General features: G+C 45.2%; 1 protein-coding gene across 2 annotated transcripts in view; it reads right to left on the bottom strand.

Annotated features, from left to right (window-relative positions):
* The window catches only part of LENG8 (leukocyte receptor cluster member 8), a 113,032-nt gene that overhangs the window by 46,784 nt on the left and 46,028 nt on the right, over positions 1-20,220 (bottom strand). The gene's annotated exons all lie outside the window — the stretch shown is intronic.

The raw sequence follows: 20,220 nt of genomic DNA, 5'->3' as shown, positions 1-20,220 counted from the left end.
CGCCCCAAGTCCTTCGGGAGAGGGGCGGCATATAAATGTGAATAAAATAAAAATAAAATAAAATAAAACTCAGAGATCAATAGAAGGGATGCTATCCACGGAAAAACCAAGCTCTAGCCTGACTTCCCAAGTGATGCAATCTACCCTTGCAATGATACAGGAAACCATGGTGAAACTCCAGATGATGATGACAAAAAAGCATGGAGAGCTGAAAACTGATATACAGAATTTGGACAATAAAGTTGGTTCAATTCAAGAGGCGATACAAAGAAATGAACAAAAAATTAAGTCGGTGGAAATGAAAACTGAGCAAACGGAAAAAAAATTAGAACAGATGGACCGAAAAATGATAGCGGTAAAGAGAGATCTAGAGAGTTCACTGATACACTTTGAAAATTGATCGAGCCTCCTTTTATCTGAGGTTCCAAAATGTTGTGGAAACGAAAGAAGACGACCTGGGAGGGGTAATGGCGGGACTGATTGCAGAAGCCCTCCAGAGAGAAAAAAATGAGATTATAAATGAGTTGGACGAAGTTTTTAGAGTCCAAACAAATTATGCAAAATGCCATCACCTGCCCAGAGAAGTACACATCAGGTTTGCGCGAAAGAAGGTCCGAGATATCATTTATAAAATTACAAGGGACGAACCTATGATTTATAACGGAAAAGAAATCATAACGTTGAAGCAGGTCCCCAGACGGATTTGGGAACAGAGGAAAGACTACCGGTTCCTAGCACCTCTGCTGAATAGAAAAAACATATTATTCTGAGGATCACCCCAGAAGGAATGCTGATATCCTGGCAGGGCAAAAGAATTAAAGTTGACGATTTAGATAAAGCCCAAGAACTATATGATCAACTGATGGGGATGGAGGAAGACTCAAGTAGCAGAGAGAATGGGCATTGGTCTTACCTGATACGCCCTTTCTAGTTCACTAGGAAACGCCGGTCACGCTTGGGAGGTGACTTATCCAGTATCCATAGGACGGAGTCTGCCAGTCAAAAGAAGTCCCGCCTCTTCCTGTATCCAGTTTTGAGACTAGGACGTTAGGCAGACTGTTGTGTCTGGAAAGGATAAAAGAGAAGTAAGAAGTCCCCAGGACACCCCCCCCCAACAGCCAAAGCCCAGCACGAGAGGTGCCGGACCACCAGGGAGGGGGTGACCGGCGTTTCCTAGTGAACTAGAAAGGGCGTATCAGGTAAGACCAACGCCCATTCTCAGTCACAGTGGAAACGCCGGTCACGCTTGGGATATACCAAAGCCCAGGTACCTATTGGGAGGGAGAAGGCCAGCTCCGCTCATTGTCCTGGATGCAGACCCTCTGAAGAACTCGTCTCCCAAAGGAAGCCTCCGCAGAGGCAAAAACATCCAACCAATAATGTCGGATAAATGGAGATGGTGAAGTCCAAGTGGCAGCGCGGCAGACCTCTTCTAGAAAAGCCTGAGTAGACCAGGCAGATGAAGTAGCCGCGCTCCTGGTAGAATGAGCTGTAATGCCTCGAGGCACAGGTAGAGATTGTGTCTCATAAGCTAACGAAATAGTAGCTCTGAGCCAATGACCCAGAGTTGTGGAGACCTTCAAACCCATGGAGTGAGGTTGGAATGATACAAAGAAGGCCTCAGAACGACGAAAGGAAGAAGTCCTGGCGATATAAACCTTGAGGGCCCGACGAACATCAAGCTTGTGCCAAACCTTCTCGAGTCGATGACGAGGCGAAGGGCAGAAGTTGGGTAGAATGATCTCCTGAGAACGATGAAAGGCCGAATTGATCTTTGGGATGAAAGTTGGATTCAAACGGAGGACCACTCGATCAGTATGAATAATGCAGAGATCCTGACGAACTGAGAGAGCGGCCAACTCTGAGATTCTCCGAGCTGAGGTTATCGCGATGAGAAAGGCTACCTTAAAGGACAGGAATTTCAAGGAGACCTCCCGAAGAGGCTCGAAGGGAGGTCTAGTGAGGGCCAAGAGCACCTTGTTGATCCCAGGTTGGAAAACGATGGATGGCAGGAGGTCGTAGATTGGAAGCACCTCTGAGGAATGAACGAATGAGAGGATGAGTAGAAACCGTCTCCGAGACACTGCAGGTGAGAATAGAGGAAATGGCCGAGAACTGCCTCCTGAGAGTATTGGGAGAGAGACCCGACTTGAACCCATCCTGTAGAAAGCCTAGAATATCAATGATGGAAGCAGCAGTAGGAAGAACCTTTTTGCGGCGACACCAAGCAGAGAAGGCCATCCAGGTGGCATTGTAGATACGGTTGGTTGACTCCCAATGAGAAGCCTGGATAGTAGAAATTACCTCCGAAGGGACCCTTGCCTTTGACAGGAGGAACCGCTCAACCTCCAAGCGGTTAGCTGGAGCCACTGAGGATTGGGATGTTCTAGCCGACCCTGCCACAGAGAAATTCTGTCGTCCGGAATCTGCCAATGAGGAGCTACGGATAGCGCCACCAGATCCGCAAACCACGGGTGCCGGGGCCAGAAGAACCAACTCGGCCCATTCCTGCAACAGCTTCCTTACGACCTTGGAGATGAGGGGAAGAGGTGATCTGTCCCCGTACCCACACACACACAAACACAGCCAGTCGAGGGTTAAGGAAACACTTTGGAACGCACCCAGGTCTTATCTCCCACTTGGCAGCGATAGACACACCGTCTGCCAAGTGACTTTATTTTCAAAGTAAAACAGAAAGATAAATACTCAAGAGTCCAAATGTCCGACACTTTAAATCTTTCTCTCAGCAGTTCCGGACGAGGCTTTAGTGACTATCCAGGGTTTGCTTTGTTCGTCACAAGGATCCTTGACCACCACCCTCTATTATATAGTCTCTGGGGTGTGGTCCAGTGACTCAGTTCTAATCCCTAGCACGCCTCCTAAGCTGCTGCAAACGTTTATCACGCCTTCGGAGGCGTGCGTCCAGGAATGATGTTTCTTCATCACTCTGATTCGAATCAGCTGTCTCCTCTCCCTCGGCTGGCACTTGAGACAATGCCAGAGGGGAGGGGCCTGGAGAGGGAGGCCTGGCTGACTCCTCTTCCTCATGCTCGGAGCTTTCTTCCTCCGATGGGACAGGCTCAGAGGGCGGGGCCACAACAAGAGGTGGGAAAGTATAAAGAAGAAGACCACAAGGCCACGGGCTGATCAGGGCGTCCACGGCTTCCGCTCCCTGGGTAGGAAACCTCATGAAGAACCTCAGGAGTTGGTGGTTGGATCCGGACGCAAAGAGATCCACCGCTGGAGGACCGAAGCGTGTTGCAATGTCCTAGAACAGAAGTGGATGGAGACTCCACTCCGTCTGGTCCACCATGAAGCGACTGAGAGCATCCGCCTGGACATTCGAGGTCCCCGATATGTGTGTAGCATGGATGGAGGCCAAGTGAATCTCCGCCCACCTGACCAGGTGGGAGGCCTCCCGCATGAGGGCCCTGGAGCGGGTCCCTCCTTGCCTGTTTATGTGGGCCTTGGCCGCTACGTTGTCCGTCAGTACCAAGACATCCCGACCCCGAAGGTGGGAGGCAAAATGGCGAAGGGCCCAGTAGATTGCTCTGAGCTCCAGAATGTTGATGTGAAGACCTCTCTCCTGGAGGGACCACTGTCCCTGAGCCAGATGAGACCCCAGGTGAGCCCCCCATGCGAGGAGACTTGCATCTGTGGTGATGCTCACCCGCAGAGGTTCTCTGAAGAGGCAACCCTTTGCTACAGCCGGGGAGGTCCACCAAATCAAGGATCAAAGGATTGCTGGAGGCAGGGAGACTCGAGCCGCTGATGTGCTCCTGCAGGACCGTTGAAATGGAAGCAGAAACCACTGAAGGACCCGGCTGTGAAGACGAGACCAGGGAGTGATTCCAAAGGCCGAAACCATCTTCCCCAATAAACATGAAAGACCCAGGAGAGAAAATGAACGGGAAGCCCTAACCCGACCAGCTAACTCAACAATGCTGGCCTGACGTTCCTGCGTAAGGGAAACCTGTAGACTCACAGTGTCAATAACTGCCCCTAAATGCTGAATGCAAGTGGAAGGAACCAAATTGCTTTTTGAACGATTAACCAAAAAGCCATGAGACTGCAAGGTCTGAAGGGTGATCTGAACATCCTCGCTACCCAGGGCTTCTGAACTAGATAAGAATATCGTCTAAGTAAAACAAAATTCTAATAGGAAATGATCTCATATGGCCCGTAAGGGACTCCATGACCTTCGTGAAAACTCTAGGATCCGAAGAGAGACCAAAGGGAAGGGCTCCATACTGATAGCGCCTACCCTGATAACAAAAACGAAGAAATTTTCCGTGTTCAGGAAAAATAGGCACATGGAGATAAGCTTCCGTCAAGTCGATGGAAGACAAAAAATCACCCTGACGGATGGAGAGAATGGTTTGGAGGGATTCCATCTTGAACCGGCGATAGACTATATACCTGTTCACGGATTTAACATCCAATATGGCCCTCCAGCCTCCAGAAGCCTTAGGAACTAAAAATAAACGGGAATAAAACCCCTGGCGGATCTCCGCCTGGGGAACACTTTGGATAGCCCTAATATCTAATAGGTGTTGTATAGCCTCATCCAGCAGAACCCTCTTGGTTCTGACATGGGAAACCGGGCACTTGACAAATTTGGGGGAACTGAAGAGAATTCAAGGGTTAAGCCAAATCTAATCATGCGCCTAATCCAGGGGTCTGAAACTGAAACTTCCCACTGGTCAGCAAAGAACGCTAACCGACCTCCAATTATGGAGTCAGGGACTGGATTGGGAGAACTAACGGGATCTGCGGAATGGACGACCCCTACCTCCTCTAAAGGGCCTGCGGGAAGAGAAACAGGACCCCTGCCTGACCTGGAATTCCTGTTGTTGTCCACCTCTGGGCTGTGAGGAACGCTGAGGTCTGGATTGGAACGTAGAGTAGTCAGAACGAAAGGAGTGAGAGCGAAAGGAACTCTGCTGACGAAAATCAGACCTCCTTAGTAAGGAAGGCAGAACCTTGCGGTGATCTTTTGTCTCAATGAGAAGAGGATCCAACGCCAAGCCGAAAAGCTTGTCCCCCGAGAAAGGAGCTGAAACGAGCCTCCATTTGTTTCTGGCATCTGCCTGCCACTGCCGAAGCCATAGAAGCCGGCGAGAAGTCACAGAAGCTCCGTTAGCCTTCGCTGAAAACCTGGCTGCGTTCATAGTTGCATCAGCAGAAAACTCAACTGCAGCCAGAATCTTATTAATGTCCTGGTGAGATCGGACATCAGAAGCAGGAAGCCGTTCCTGCAGTTGACGAAGCCAAAGTATAGAAGCCCTGTTAAAAAAGGAAGCGGCAGAAGAGGCCTGAATAGACCAAGCCGAAGCCTGGTGATCCTTGATCAAGGAACGTTCAGTTCCGCCTTCTTATCATCAGGACGAAGAGACTCCTCTGACGGACCAGTAATAGGAGAAGATGAAGACAGCGCAACCACAGGTGTATCTACAGAAGGAACTTGGAGAATGTTAGCAAATTCAGAAGCCATATTGTAAAACCTTTTATCCAGACCAGTAGGAATTGGACCAGTGCTAGGAGAAGACCATTGTCTTTGGACCACATCAGAAAACAGCTTGGGAGCTGGAACCACCTCTGCACGAATGGAAGGCTCCTGAAATAAGGAGGATGAAGAAGGATGCTGCGATGAAGACGAAGCAGACGCCTCCTTTTGAGCAGAAGAAGAACATCCCAGGCCAGTAACATTTTGAGCTTTATACAACAGCGATTTAAATAACTGAGGCCTAAAGAGCCCAACAAAAGATGGTTGGTCTGGTTCTAGACCCTCATCTTCAGAAAGATCTTGGTCCAGGGCAATCTCACCTTCTGAGAGCGAACCTTGACTCACATTGTCCTGGGGATCCTCTCCAGCTTCACAATCCACCATTTCAGCAACAGCCTGGGCCCTCACTGAGCGACTCTGCTGACTCACATAACTGGAAACCACAGAAGCGGCCCTTTGTTGCAGGCCTTCAGCAATACCCTGCCTAATTGATGAAGAAATAAGATCTGCCAAGGCAGGAGTTAAAATCAGGGAAGCCTCAGCCCCTTGCCTCTCAGTTGGAGCTGGAACCACAGAGGGTTCTTGCCTGGAAGAGGCCTGAACAGACACACTGGGGGATTGAGGCCTATCAGTTGGAAATACAGAAGAAGCATCAGCAGCCAAGTTTTCACCCTGAGTAGAATGATCTGGAGAAAAATCTTGTTCTATTTGAATTTGAGAAGGAGAAATGGCCACATTGGAGGTGGGAAGGGCAGAGGATTTGGAGGGCCCCACAGCAGGAGAGGAAACTTTGGAGGCCTCAGATGCAGCCTTCTGAAAGGCCTTTTCCATGGCCTTGTGCCTCCTGGACTCTTCCCTAGATGATGCAGCAGGATTAGCACTCTTAGAATGAGAGGATCTGGTAGAAACTCTGGCGGCCTTGGAAGGACCAGGATCCCCTGAAGATCCTTCTTTAGGATCAGAAGTGTGGCCTCTCTTTCCTTTGCCCTGGGATTTATTGCTCCTAGCATCTGCCATTTTGGAGCTGTAAAAACGTTCCCCTTTCTTTGGGAGATTGAGGCCAAATGGGGAATAACCACCCTCTAAACACACACCCAGGGAATTATTGGTGATTCAGGTAACTCACTGCGCCAGGAAGGAAGCTGGAATGCTGCCAGTAGTCAGGATGGCCTTGTGGAAGCTCAGAAATAGCCGCTAGCCAAAGGGCGTTAAAACGCGGCAAAATTGGGCGTGGAAAAGCCTCACGCCAAGGAATTGCTGCCAACAGGGCTCTAACAGAAGCTGGAGGCAAGGAAACCTTCCCAAATGCCTCAAAAAAGCAAAATAATGCTGCCTGCAAGCGCGGCAGTGCTTCCGCACGTGCGCGCTGCTCCGGGGCTGCTCGCGGCCGTCCAAACGCTCCTCGCGCTTCCCAGCTGATTTTAGAAAGATTCCTGCCGCTCCGATGGAATTAGCCAGCAAATTAAAGAATTTTAGCCAAAAAGCTCTCCCCACGTGGAAATAAGCAGGAGAGCTAAACAGACACGACTGTCCTGTACCAGACCGAGTCGAAAAACTGGATACAGGAGGAGGCGGGACTTCTTTTGACTGGCAGACTCAGTCCTATGGATACTGGATAAGTCACCTCCCAAGCGTGACCGGCGTTTCCACTGTGACTGAGAAATTGGAGACAGCTAGTCTAGAAGAACAGAGACAGGAATCCGGAGGTGAAGAGTTGGAAGACAGAAGCAAGGTGATAAAAGAGAACCAAGAGGAAGAAAGGGGTACTAGGACTAGGTCTCAAAGAACTACCAGAACAAATAGAAACCAGAGATCGGCGGACAACTAGGAAAATGGAGAAAGAAACCCAACTATTGTCAATAAATGTGAATGGATTGAATGATTTTGTGAAAAGGAAAAAAATACTCACGAAATTGGTGAAGCAGAACGTAGATATTATGTCTCCAGGAGGTGCACATCAAAAAGCAAGACCAGAAATATTTAGAATATAATAAATTGGGGAAAATGTTCTCAGCACTGGCAGAGAAAAAAAAGAGAGGGGTGGTGGTATATATCAGAAAAGAAATAAAAACTAATCTAGTTTATGCGGACCCTAAGGGAAGGGTAGTATTGCTCGAATTAACAATAGGGGAAATTAAAATGTTGCTAGCTAATATTTATGCCCCTAATAAAAATCAGAGGGAGTTTTATAAGAAAACCCATGAAAGGATTATTGAGGCAGGTTGTAAAAACATATGTCTAGTGGGGGACTACAATGGAGTAGTAAACATCAAAAAAGATTGTTAGTGATAAGAAAAAGCAAAAAAGGAGAAATGTACTACCGAAAACTTTTTTTGACATGGTCGAGGAGTTAAATTTGATTGATGTGTGGAGAACATTAAACCCCAATGAAAAAAAAATTACCTTTTATTCTAAGCCTCATAAATCCTTCTTGATAATTGACATGGTATGGGCAAACAGAGAATTAAGCAAAGAGATAGAAAGTGTAGAGATTCCCCTGAACATTTGGGCAGACCATAACCCTCTGATAATAACATGGAGAGGTCAAAAAAGGAAAATTAAAAGCTGGACCTTGAATCCGCAGATATTACAAGAGAATGAATATCTCCAGAAGATTAAAAAAGAACTGACTCTATTCCTCGACGTAAATAAAAAACAACACACCTCACTGCAGAATTTATGGGATACAATGAAAGCGTACACAAGAGGAATAACAATAGCTTATATGTCAAAAGGTAATAAGGAGAAACGGAAACAACAGGATATATTATTGAAAGAAATAGGTCATCTAGAAAAAAACCTTCAAGTAAAGCCAGGCGATGAACAAACCAATGAAACGTTAACATTAGTTAAACATAAATTAAACTTAATAGAACAAGCAGAGTATGCAAAAAAACATTAAACATATGAAACAATATCTCTTTGAAAATGCAAATAAACTGAGGAGGTGGTTGGCATACAAATTAAAAAAAGAAAAAGAAAGTAGGATAATACATCAGTTGCAGGATGAGATAGGAAATTTACAAAACAAGGAAGAAGAAATAAAAAAGATTGCATTAAAATATTTTGAGAATTTATATAGGCAAAAGGAGACAGATAAAATAAACGACTATTTCATCCTTCCTGCGATTACGCCCATAAATATTTTATAATCTGTATTAAGTAGGGAGATCGGCCTGTAATTTTTTGTTTCGAATCGGTACCTTCTTTTAACACTAATGTGATGTACGCCTCCCTCCACGAGTCTGGAATCTTGGATCCCCTCAGAGCCTCATTGCATATTACCAACAATTTTGATGTATTTCTTCCAGATCTCGATTTTTGTATAGCTCTCCTGGGAGACCATCCGGGCCTGGTGATTTATTGTTCTTTAATTTAGATATTACCCCCTTTAGTTCCTCCGTTGTAATCTCTCTATTGAGCATTTCCCTTTCTTCCTCTTTTATCTGAGGGAGCTTCTCCTTTGCCAAATATTGTTTAATGTTCTCGATTGGGGTTTCCTCCTCCCTATACAAAGCCTCATAATATTGTCGGGCAAATTCAAGTTTTTCCTCCTCTTTGTTCAATAATTTTCCTTCCAGATCTTCCAGTTGATGTATAATCCCCTTTTCCTTCTCCTTTTTTAATTTGTACGACAACCACCTCCCCTTGAATAATTGGATCCACCCTGACCAAAATGGATTTCTTCCAGGAAGGCAGATTAGAAATAATCCGAGGGTAGTGATAGATGTTTTAGAATATTATGAAACACATTCCGAGAAACAAATGGCACTAGCCTTCCTTGATGCCCAGAAGGCGTTTGATAATTTAAACTGGGGATTCATGATTCAGCAAATTAAAAGGATGAATTTCGGAAAAAATTTTGAGAATGCAATTACAAAAATATATGATAAACAGAGAGCTAATATTATATTAAATGGTGATATGACCAAAGCCTTCCAGATTAGCAAGGGAGTGAGACAAGGCTGCCCGCTGTCACCACTTTTATTTATACTGGCCTTGGAGGTCCTGCTAAGAAGAATTAGACAAAACAATGAGATAAGAGGATTGAAAATTAGGAATGAAATATTTAAAATCCAAGCATTTGCTGTTGATGTTGCATTAATTATGGAAGAACCGTTAGCAACGGGAAAAAAAGTATTGGAAGAATTGGACGAATATGGGAAGCTATCTGGATTCAAATTGAATAAAACCAAAACCAATGTTAACCAAAAATATACCAGAAGGGCAACAGAAAATACTAGAAGAAACTTTGGGCATGCAAATAGTTAAAAAGATAAAATATCTAGGAGTCTGGATAACGGCTAGGTGTTCAGCCTTAAAGGAAGACAATTACGTACCATTATTAGGTAAAATTAAGCAAGATTTGGAACGATGGGGGAAGCTACAAATATCACTGCTAGGTAGGATAGCTACCATAAAGATGAGCATTCTACCCAAATTGGTATATTTATTCCAAACTACGCCAGTCAATATAGATAAAAAATATTTCTTAGATTTGAATAGGACTATAAGGAAATTTATTTGGGGAGGAAAAATGCCGAGGATCGCACTTTGAACACTACAGGAAAAAAGGAGTAGAGGTGGATTTGGCCTCCCAGTGTGGGAGATATATCATAGAGCTGCCAACCTAGTGTGGTTAAGAGATTGGGCTACATTAGGAAATAAAAGAATCTTGACATTGGAAGGGTACGACCTGCAGAAAGGTGGGCATGCCTATCTGTGGGACAAAGGAAAAGGGGCAGAGACGTATTTCCATAGACACAAAATTAGAGATGTATTAATGCGGACCTGGAAGGAAATTAGACATATACACTATACAAAAATTCCAAAATGGACCTCCACAATGGAGGCAATGATTTATCCGAATATGCTAGGCATGGAGAAAATGTTTAGATACCAAGATATTTTAGATGACAGTGGTAATCTTAAAACAAATGAGGCCTTGGAGGAGCAAGGGATCCACATTGACTGGTGGCCCTATCTACAAATTAAATCACGATATAGAAAGGATAAGGAGGAATGTGGCATAGAAATGGGGACTAATGGATTCGATAAGATATGGATGGGAGAAGAGAATAAACTACTGGCCAAACTATATTCGTATTTGCTTGAATATGACAGGGAAGGAGAAATACTCAAGGATCAGATGATTGATTGGGGGAAAAATATTGGACAGAACATAAATTTAGATGATTGGGAAGAAGCGTGGAATAATAATCTTAAATTGACAAGAGCAGTAACATACAAGGAGAACCTGCTGTATAGATGGCACCTAGCGCCATCCAGGATAGCAAAAATATATCCGAACGCAAGCCCAAAGTGCTGGAAGTGTGACCATTGTCAAAGTACCTTCTACCATATGTGGTGGACGTGTCCTGAAGCGATGAAATTTTGGAGAACAATACAAAAATGGATCCAAGAAGTAATAGAGGAGAATATCAATCTGTCGCCAGAAATTTACCTCCTGGGAGTACTAAAACGGGCATACGGGAAGAAGAAGAAATACCTAATTATACATATCATTACAGCCGCTAGATTATCATATGCAAAACATTGGAAAGAGAAAGGATGTCCAACGGAAGAACAGATAGTCAGTAAAATATTAGAATGCGCAGAAATGTGCAGGTTAACACATGTGCTAAACAAGAATGAGGACTCGGAATTTTACACGGTATGGGAAATGTGGTATAGGTGGCTGGAAAATAGATGTAAAAGTTAACTTGAATTAAGAGGGACAGTATCAAACTATTTATGTAATTCATATATTCTAAGTAATACCATAATTCACACTGTAATAATTTATAAGTATTCTATATCTTAATTTCAAAATATTTATGTAATCTATTAGATACCACTTATATAAGTATATAGCATTGTTAAGGATATTGTTGTGTTACCAACCGGCAGAGTAAGTGCACAGAGAAACGGTACTGAGAGCAATGAATACAATATATACAAACTGGTTTAACAAAGCTTTTACTTTGTAGTGAAAAACAATTGCATAGTCTTTTAGTCAATCCAAGTCTTTAGCCATTCAAATCAGTCCAGAGTTACAGAAATCTTACCATACAAAAACAGCAGTAGGTAATAAACAGCAATTCAACGCTGGTAACAAATCACGATGGTAACAGATCCATCCACTTCTTCACACACGACAGTAACAGTTTCAATCAACAAGTCAAGCGGCAAGTCAAGCAATGATGAGAGCAGGTCCAACAATGATATAGCTCGGCTTCCTTCTTATATACAGTTTACACTAGTAATTATCCACTTATGATAAGTGCAATGACTCAACAGTACAATTATGATAAGTGCAGTCAGCATTCAGTCAGCAGTCATTAGTCATTACAATGACTCAGCAGTACAGTTACTCAGCATTACATGTTAGAGTTAAAGAATACATTTAAAGTGATAGCACACATATATTGCCTGGACAACTTGTTAGGCTTACACCATATCCTAACAAGCATGATCACACGTCGCCAAACCGAAAATGTTGAATTGTAAGATATTGTTTATTTAATAAAAAATCAAAAAAATAAAATAAACGACTATTTAAAAGAGGAAAGTATGCCCATATTGGAGGAAGAAAAGAGAATGTTGTTAAATAGGGAGATAACATCTATGGAACTAAAAGAAGCAATTCAAAGACAAAAGAACAATAAGACTCCGGGACCATATGGTCTGCCAGGGGAATTTTATAAAAACATGGGGGAACTAATAGAACCAATACTTTTAGAATTGTATAATGAGGTTTTGTTGGAAGCAAAAATGCCTGTTTCGTGGAGGGAAGCATACATCACGGTGATTATGAAGGAAGGTACCGATGCAAATCAAATCCAAAATTATAGGCCAATTTCACTTCTGAACACCAATTATAAAATTTTCATGACTATTATAGCAAGAAGGATAAAAAAAATATTAAATGAGATTATTCACCCTGACCAAAATGGTTTTCTCCCATTGAGACAAATCAGAAATAATACAAGAACAGTATTGAACATACTAGAACCGTGATGGCGAACCTGTGGCACGCGTAACCATATCAGTGGGCACACGAGCTCAGCTTCCGATGGGACTGGAAGTTGTCAAACGGGCCATTTTTGGCCTCCGGAGGGGTGGGGAAGGCTGTTTTCGCCCTCCCCAGACGCCTAGAGGGGTCCTGGAGCCAGGTGAGAAAGAAAAACGGGCCTACTGGGCCATTGCGTGCCAGGAGCAGGGTGAGCGGGGGGGGGGGTGTCACATAGAATTATGGGTGTGGGCACGTGCACACGCGACCCCCCCTTCCTGGCACGTGATGGCAAAAAGGTTAGCCATCATTGTACTAGAATATTATGAAGTCCATCCAGAGAAACAAGTAGCGCTTGTTACTGCACCTGCAATGACACCCCCAGGACACCCTCATGACCAGACCCCCATGTTAGGGTGGGGCTGGAGTCTCTCATTCCTGCTGAAAAAGGGTGTATCAGGTAGGACCAACACCCATTTTCCAGCTAGGAACCCGAGACTCCAGGCATGGGACTTACCAAAGCAGACAATCCTCAAGGGTGGGAAGATGTCTGGTCATCCACTCCGGGCGTCTCCAACACACGCTGCAGAACTCTCTGACCAAATGCTGCCTCTGCTGAGGCATAAGCATCAATCCTATAATGTCGGATGAACAGCGAAGGTGTTGACCACGTCACCGCTCTGCAGATTTCTTCAACTGATGCTCTAGTAGCCCAGGCCGTGCTTGTAGCCGCACTGCGTGTCAAATGAGCGGTCACTCCCCTGGGTCGAGGGAGCCACTGAGCTTCATAAGCCCTGGCAATGGTCGCTCTGATCAATCTGCCCACCGCTGAACTGGTAAGCTTCAGCCCCATAGTTGACGGCAAGGAGGACACAAATAGAGCCTCCAACCTTCGAAATGACCGTGTCCTCTTAATGTAGATCCTTAACGCCTGCCTGATGTCAAGCTTATGCCAGACCTTTTCTCTAGGATGAGATGGATTTGGGCAAAAATCCAGGAGTACTAACTCTTGTGCCCGATGGAACCAAGAATTAATTTTGGTCATGAAGGCCGGATCTAAACGTAAAACAACTCTATCCGAATGAAAGATACATAAGTCTTCCGTCACGGAAAGGGCAGCTAGCTCTGAAATGCGTCTGGCCGATGTAATGGCCATGAGGAAAAGAGTCTTATATGTTAAGAAACTGAGGTGAACCTGCCTAAGCAGTTCAAAAGGGGCTGTAGACAATGCCTGTAAAACCTTCTGGAGATCCCAGGTGGGATAACGGTGTACTACCGCCGGTCTCAAGTTAGTAGCCCCCCTGAGAAATCTCCTTACGTCTGGATGCTGTGCCACTGACATTCTCCTCCCACATGTTAACACTGACGCTATAGCAGCAACCTGTCTATGAAGTGTTGCTGGTGCTAACCCCTTCTCTAAACCTGCTTGCAGAAAATCCAGTAGCTGCCAGAAGGAGTGCCAGAGGAGGGAAGGCATATAATAGGACCCTGGGCCAAGGACAATGAAGAGCGTCTACTCCCTCTGCCCCCTGCCACGGGAACCGGGAGAAAAAACGGGGTAGCTGGGCATTCATCTGTGAAGCGAAGAGGTCGATGATCGGCTGACCGAAGCGTCTCCCAATCTCCTCGAATAATGTCGAGTTCAGACGCCATTCTGACTGATCTAAAGTTGCCCTGCTCAGCCAATCCACCCATGTGTTGTCCTGTCCTGCCAGATGTTCCACTCTGATGGACCTCAAATTGTGCTCCGCCCAGCGACAAAGCCACCCTGAATCCTTCATGAGAGTCTGGGATCGTGTACCCCCGTCTGTTGATATTGGCTTTTACTGTAATGTTGTCTGTCATGAGGAGCACATGGCGGTTCACGAGATAGGGCTTGAATTCCTTGAGCGCCAAACGGGCCACTCTCAGCTCCAGCCAATTGATGCACCTCCGTGACTCCGCCCATGACCAAACTCCCTGGGCCATCTGATTCTGGCAATGAGCCCTCCCATCCTACTAAACTGGCATCCGTGGTCACTGTGACCCTCTCCTGTACTAGGAAGTAACATCCCCGTGACATCTGTCTGGACATCCACCAGCTCAGGGATGCTCTGACCATCCCCGGGACCCTGACCTTGGCCCGCAACATTGCTCTTCCCGACCTCTGGAACGGTAACAAGAACCATTGCAGAGGCCTGGCGTGAAACCTCGCCCAAGGGACAATCTCTATGCACAAAACCATTTTGCCGAACAGGGTGGAGAGCTGTGCTAAATGTACTCTGGGGGTAGAATGCACCTGTTCTATCAATCTCCTGATGTCTTCCAATCTGTCCGGAGACAGAAACACCTGGCCCTCTAGTGTGTCTATAACAGCCCCCAGGTGTATGAGTCGATTTGTTGGGCGGAAATGGCTCTTCCCTACATTGATAGAGAAGCCATGGGCCTGCAGACATTGGATCGTGATGTTCAGATCTGACTCCGCCCGAGCTAGAGATGTTGACTGCACCAAAATGTCATCCAGGTAGGCCTGAAGACGAATCGGTTTTGTTCTGAGGACTTCCCCCAATGCCGCCAGGATCTTTGTAAAGACCCTGGGGGCAGAGGCTAGACCAAATGGAAGGGCTCAGTACTGGAGATGCCTGCTGTCGTAGTAAAACCTCAGGTACCATCTGTGATCCCGATGAATCGGGATGTGCAGATACGCCTCCGTGAGGTCGATGGAGGTCAAGAAGTCCCCACTCCGGACATTTGCCAAGATTGACCGGAGGGAGTGCAACTTTTTTTTTTTTTTTTTTAAATTTGATTTATATGCCGCCCTTCTCCGGAGACTCAGGGCGGCTTACAATGCGTTAAGCAATAGCCTTCATACTTTTGTATATTTATACAAAGTCAGCTTATTGCCCCCACAAACTGGGTCCTCATTTCACCTACCTTAGAAAGGATGGAAGGCTGAGTCAACCTTGAGCCTTGGAGAGATTCGAACCAGCAGTAAATTGTAGGCAGCTGTGTTAATAACAGGGTGCGTAGACCACTGTACTATCAAGGCTCCGATACCTCAAAAACTTGTTCAAGCCCTTCAGGTTGAGAATCGGTCAACAGAGGTTTTCTGTATGATGAACAGCATCGAATAATAACCGGTCCCCTGTTCTCATAATGGGACGGGCTCCACTGCAACTATGTCTATCAAATGCTGGGTGGCTGTTTCCATAAACCTTCTTTTGGTTGTTTCTCTTGACTTTGGGCAACGAACAAAAACCTTTGGGGGAACTGCGAGAAATTCGAGCAATAGCCCTGACGTAATGGTCTCCCTTACCCATGCACTTGTGGTGGATTTCTCCCACTGGTCTGCAAAAAGGCCGAGACGGCCACCAATGGGAGCTTTGTGGCTCCAGTCAACGGGGTCTGCGAGAGGAACGATAGTTCCCTCCGCGAAAGGAGCATTTGTGGACTGTCCTGATCTGTTCCTATCTGTATGTCCCTCCCCTGACTGATGGAACTGCCCCGACTGACTGCCCTGGCCCTGCTAAAACCTTCTCTGACCTCTATTGAATCCTGTTCCCCCATAGGGACGAAAATAAGACTTTCGATCCTGCAATGAAGGTCAGGTGTCCGCCTTATGTGATAGTGCTGGAAGAACCTTCTTCCTTTCCTTTGGCTCGGATAAAAGGGGATCTAAGGCTGACCCAAACAACTTGGACCCTCGAAATGGAACAGAGGCCAAACGCCATCTACGCTTGGGATCTGCCTGCCAATTTCTTAACCATAAGAGTCTCCTTGCCGTCACAGTAGATGTGATGGCTCGTGCTCCAAATTTTGCTGAATTTAAGGTGGCATCAGCTGTATACTCCGCTGCCACTATCTTATTGAAATCTTGATGAGCTCTAAGGTCCGAAACCAGCACCCTATCCTGCATTTGCTTAAGCCACAACAGCGATGCTCTGGTAAAGAAAGACGCTGCCGTGGCTACTTTTATTCCCCAGGCCGCCGCCTGGTGAGCCCTCTTGAGAGCCCATTCTAGTTTACGATCATCAGGTTTCAGCACTTCTTCCGGCTCTGCCAAGGTGGCTGAGGATGAAGACAAAGCCACCACCGGTTCATCCACATCCGGAATACTCAGGAGCTCCGTGAGAGCAGGTGTGGCGTTATAAAACCTCCTCTCATAAGAAGAGGTATTAGCATATGTCCCTGGCGAGTCCCACTGTTTCTTAATCATGTCTATAAACAACTGGGGAGCCGGTATATCTGTCTCTGTGACTGGCTCCGAAAACAGTAGCTCTGCTGGGTCCTGCTCTGATCTAGCCCCCGTCTGGTCCGAAGTACCCTGCTTCGTGGTGACCTTAGCCTTCATTAGTAAAGGCTTAAAAAGATGTGGCCGAAACAATCCCCTGAATACAGGTTGGTCCGGCAGCAGACCTTCTTCCTCAGATAACTCCTGATCCCACTGGTCAGTAGCCCCTGCTAATGAGTCCTCTGAATCTGAAGAGGAAACTGAGGCCTCAGATTCAGACTCTGGCCTGGCTGGTCCAAGACCAGCGGAACTCTGTGTCTGCACCATCTCCACATTTCTCAGCTGTGATCGTTTGGACCGTGTCTGACCAGCTGCTAAACCCCGCTGCACTGCTTCTGCAATCCATTGCTGAACCATTGCTGGCATCTCAGCTTCCTTACTAGCTGCTTGCCCCGCTGATTGAGGTGCCACTGATAGTGAAGGAGATACACTATGTCGCTGTTCTCCTTCCTGCTCCCTCTCCAAAGGTGAAGGAGACAATTCCCTAGGCAATAACAAACTGGTAGACGGCCCTGGTTCTGCTAGGCCCAAACCAGAATCTTGAGTAGGCTGTTGATTATCCAAATGCCTATGCTTTTCCGCTGCCTTTAGGCTCTTTTCCACCTGTTGTTCTAAGAAATGTAAGCATTTCTCCGCCCTCTCCTGTGCTCTGGACGGGCACGTGATGGCCATGGCTTTGGCCTTGATCTTTGCCGCTGCAGCCTTACTACCAGATTTTGTCCCATGGCCACCTTTTGTGCTGCGGGTCGATCTTTTGCAAGAATGAAAACCTTCATTTCTCTCCATAATGGCAACAAAAAACTGTCTTAAATCTCTATTCCACCAGAATTACAAGGAACAATCCCCAACTGAGAAAGAGATGAAACAGCCTCACTTGATCGGCCAAAACCGATTATACGAGGCAAAATTTGTAGTAGATCAGATCTGGGAACTGAACTAATCAAGTCAGTCTCTGCAGTAAGTCAAAGAGACTAATGAAGCCTGGGCGGTCCAAAACCGGCTGCCCTATGGCCCTCCGGTCAGCAATGCGTGACCGGACCTCCTCTTCACCTCAGGGTAATTGGGACCCGGGTCCGGACTCCCCACTGTTCTCCTCTGAGGACTTAAGCTGCACTGGAGGGCCGAGAACCGAGCCCTATGGCAGCTGCTGCTCTGTGCCTTAAAAGGGGTCAAACAAAATGGCCGCCGCGTCCGGTGACCTCCTCAGCTCTGTTTTGGTGCCAAAAAACAAAAAATCCTCCAGCCGGTGCTTCCACCCCCCTCCTTACTACTTACAGTCTCGGAGGGTAGGTGGTGAAAGCACAAGGCAGTACTGTCCTCTCCTAAGTCCCCGCAGTCCACTGCCTGAATAGAGCCAACACACGGCTCAGTGTTCCTCAAAATGGCAGCCGTCTTCCTCAAGTCGCCAAACAGTTGAGATCCCCCAGCCCAACACCCTGCAAGCAGAAGCGAAAATTCAATGATTAAGGCTGGGCACGGATGCAGCAAGGGGTCCTCGGCTGAGGAAACCCCCCTCTGACGAATGTTGCGCCTTTGGCGCGCGTGCTCGATGGCAGTCGCCACCAATGCCGCACCGCTGCTACTCTTCTATCCACCTAAAACTATAAAGAAGGGAAAGAGAAAAAACAACAAAGATATATATATATTTCTAAATTTTCACTTTAAATCTAAGCAAGAGAAAACTCCAAATCCGTCCGAACGAGCTCAGGACTGAGTTGAATCTGGGGCCGTGTGCAAAGGAGGGCGTCTCTTTAAGATTGAACTCAGTCCATAGAGCCAGAAGACAGAGTGATACCCATGCCTGGAGTCTCGAGTTCCTAGCTGGAAAATAGAGAAATACAGAGAAGTATCGGTCCTTAAAATTAATAAAGCAAAAAAAAAAAATGATAGTTAAAAATATAGCATTAAAACAGAAAAGAGAATTAGAGGAAGAATTGGGACTAGAGCACGAAAAAAATTAAATACTTGGGAATTTGGCTGACAGCAAGGTGTCCCTCGATTAAAGATAATTATGTGAAATTAATACAACCAATAAAATTGGATTTGGAAAGATGGGGGACATTACAGCTATCTATATTAGGTCGAATTGCAACCATCAAGATGAATGTTTTGCCAAAACTGCTCTACCTTTTTCAAACTATACCTATAAAATTGGACAATATTTTTTTTAGATTTGAATAGAATTACAACAAAGTTTATATGGGCAGGTAAGAAAGTAAGAATAAAATTAAACAGATCTTCAGGATAGTAGAACCAGAGGTGGTTTAGGGCTCCCAGATTGGCGACTTTACTATAAAGCGGCAACTTTAGTATGGGTCAGGGAGTGGATTAACCTGAGAAATAGAAGACTACTTACTCTGGAAGGACATGATCTACAAAATGGCATGCCTTTTTATGGGACAGGGAGAATAAATCTCATTTATACTTTTTTAGACATAAAGTTCTGATGCAAATATAACAAGAGATTAAGAGAAAGCATTATATGAAAATCCACAGTTGGTTATCGACAATGGAAGCGATGATACACCCTAACACTCTGGATATAGGTAAAATGGTCAAATATAATGAAATTCTAGATAGCCAAGGGAACTTAAAAAATAGACAGGAATTGGAAGAACAAGGCATAATCATAGATTGGTGGCCGTATTTGCAACTTCAATCACAGTATAAAAAAGACAAAGATGAGTATGGAATTGAGATGGTGCCGCAACAATTGGATAAACTATTGATTGGCCCAGATGAAAAATTGATAACAAAAATTTATAATTACTTATTAGAATTTGATACAGCTGAAGATATAGTGAAGGGAGTTATGATAGCGTGGGCAAAAAATGTCGGGCATAATATTGAATTGGAAGATTGGGGGAAAATTTGGAATAGAACTTATAAAATAACTAAATTAGCAAAATACAAAGAGAACCAGTATAAAATGTTCTATCGCTGGTTCTTGGCACCCTCTAGACTAGCGAAGATATACCCAAACCTAAGCCCGCATTGTTGGAAATGTGGCCAAAAACAAGGTACCTTTTATCATACATGGTGGTTGTGCCCTGAAATGAAAAAATACTGGAAGAAAATACACAGGTGGTTACAGGAATTAACAGGACTTCAGATAGAATACACTCCAGAACTATTTCTCCTAGGGATAGTTAAAAGAAAATATGAAAAAGGAATAATATACATCATTTTACGTATAATAACTGCAGCAAGGATAGCTTTCGCACAATGTTGGAGAAATACAAACATACCTTCCAAAGGCTTAGTAATTAAAAAAATATTTGATTGTGCAGAAATGGACAAGTTGACAATTGAACTGAAAGGACAAATAAATTTGTAATACTACGCAATATGGGAGAATTGGTACGACTGGATTGAGAACAGAAAAATGGAAAAGAAATAGACAAAATAGAAGTAGAATTAAAATGTATAGTA

This window comes from Pituophis catenifer, unplaced genomic scaffold, assembly GCF_029215685.1.
Source record: "Pituophis catenifer annectens isolate HBS135680 unplaced genomic scaffold, rPitCat1.0.hap2 SCAF_5, whole genome shotgun sequence".
In the NCBI taxonomy this organism is placed as follows: domain Eukaryota; kingdom Metazoa; phylum Chordata; class Lepidosauria; order Squamata; family Colubridae; genus Pituophis; species Pituophis catenifer.
The sequence above is the reverse complement of the archived record's forward strand: the minus strand, read 5'-3'. Positions and strand labels throughout refer to the sequence as shown.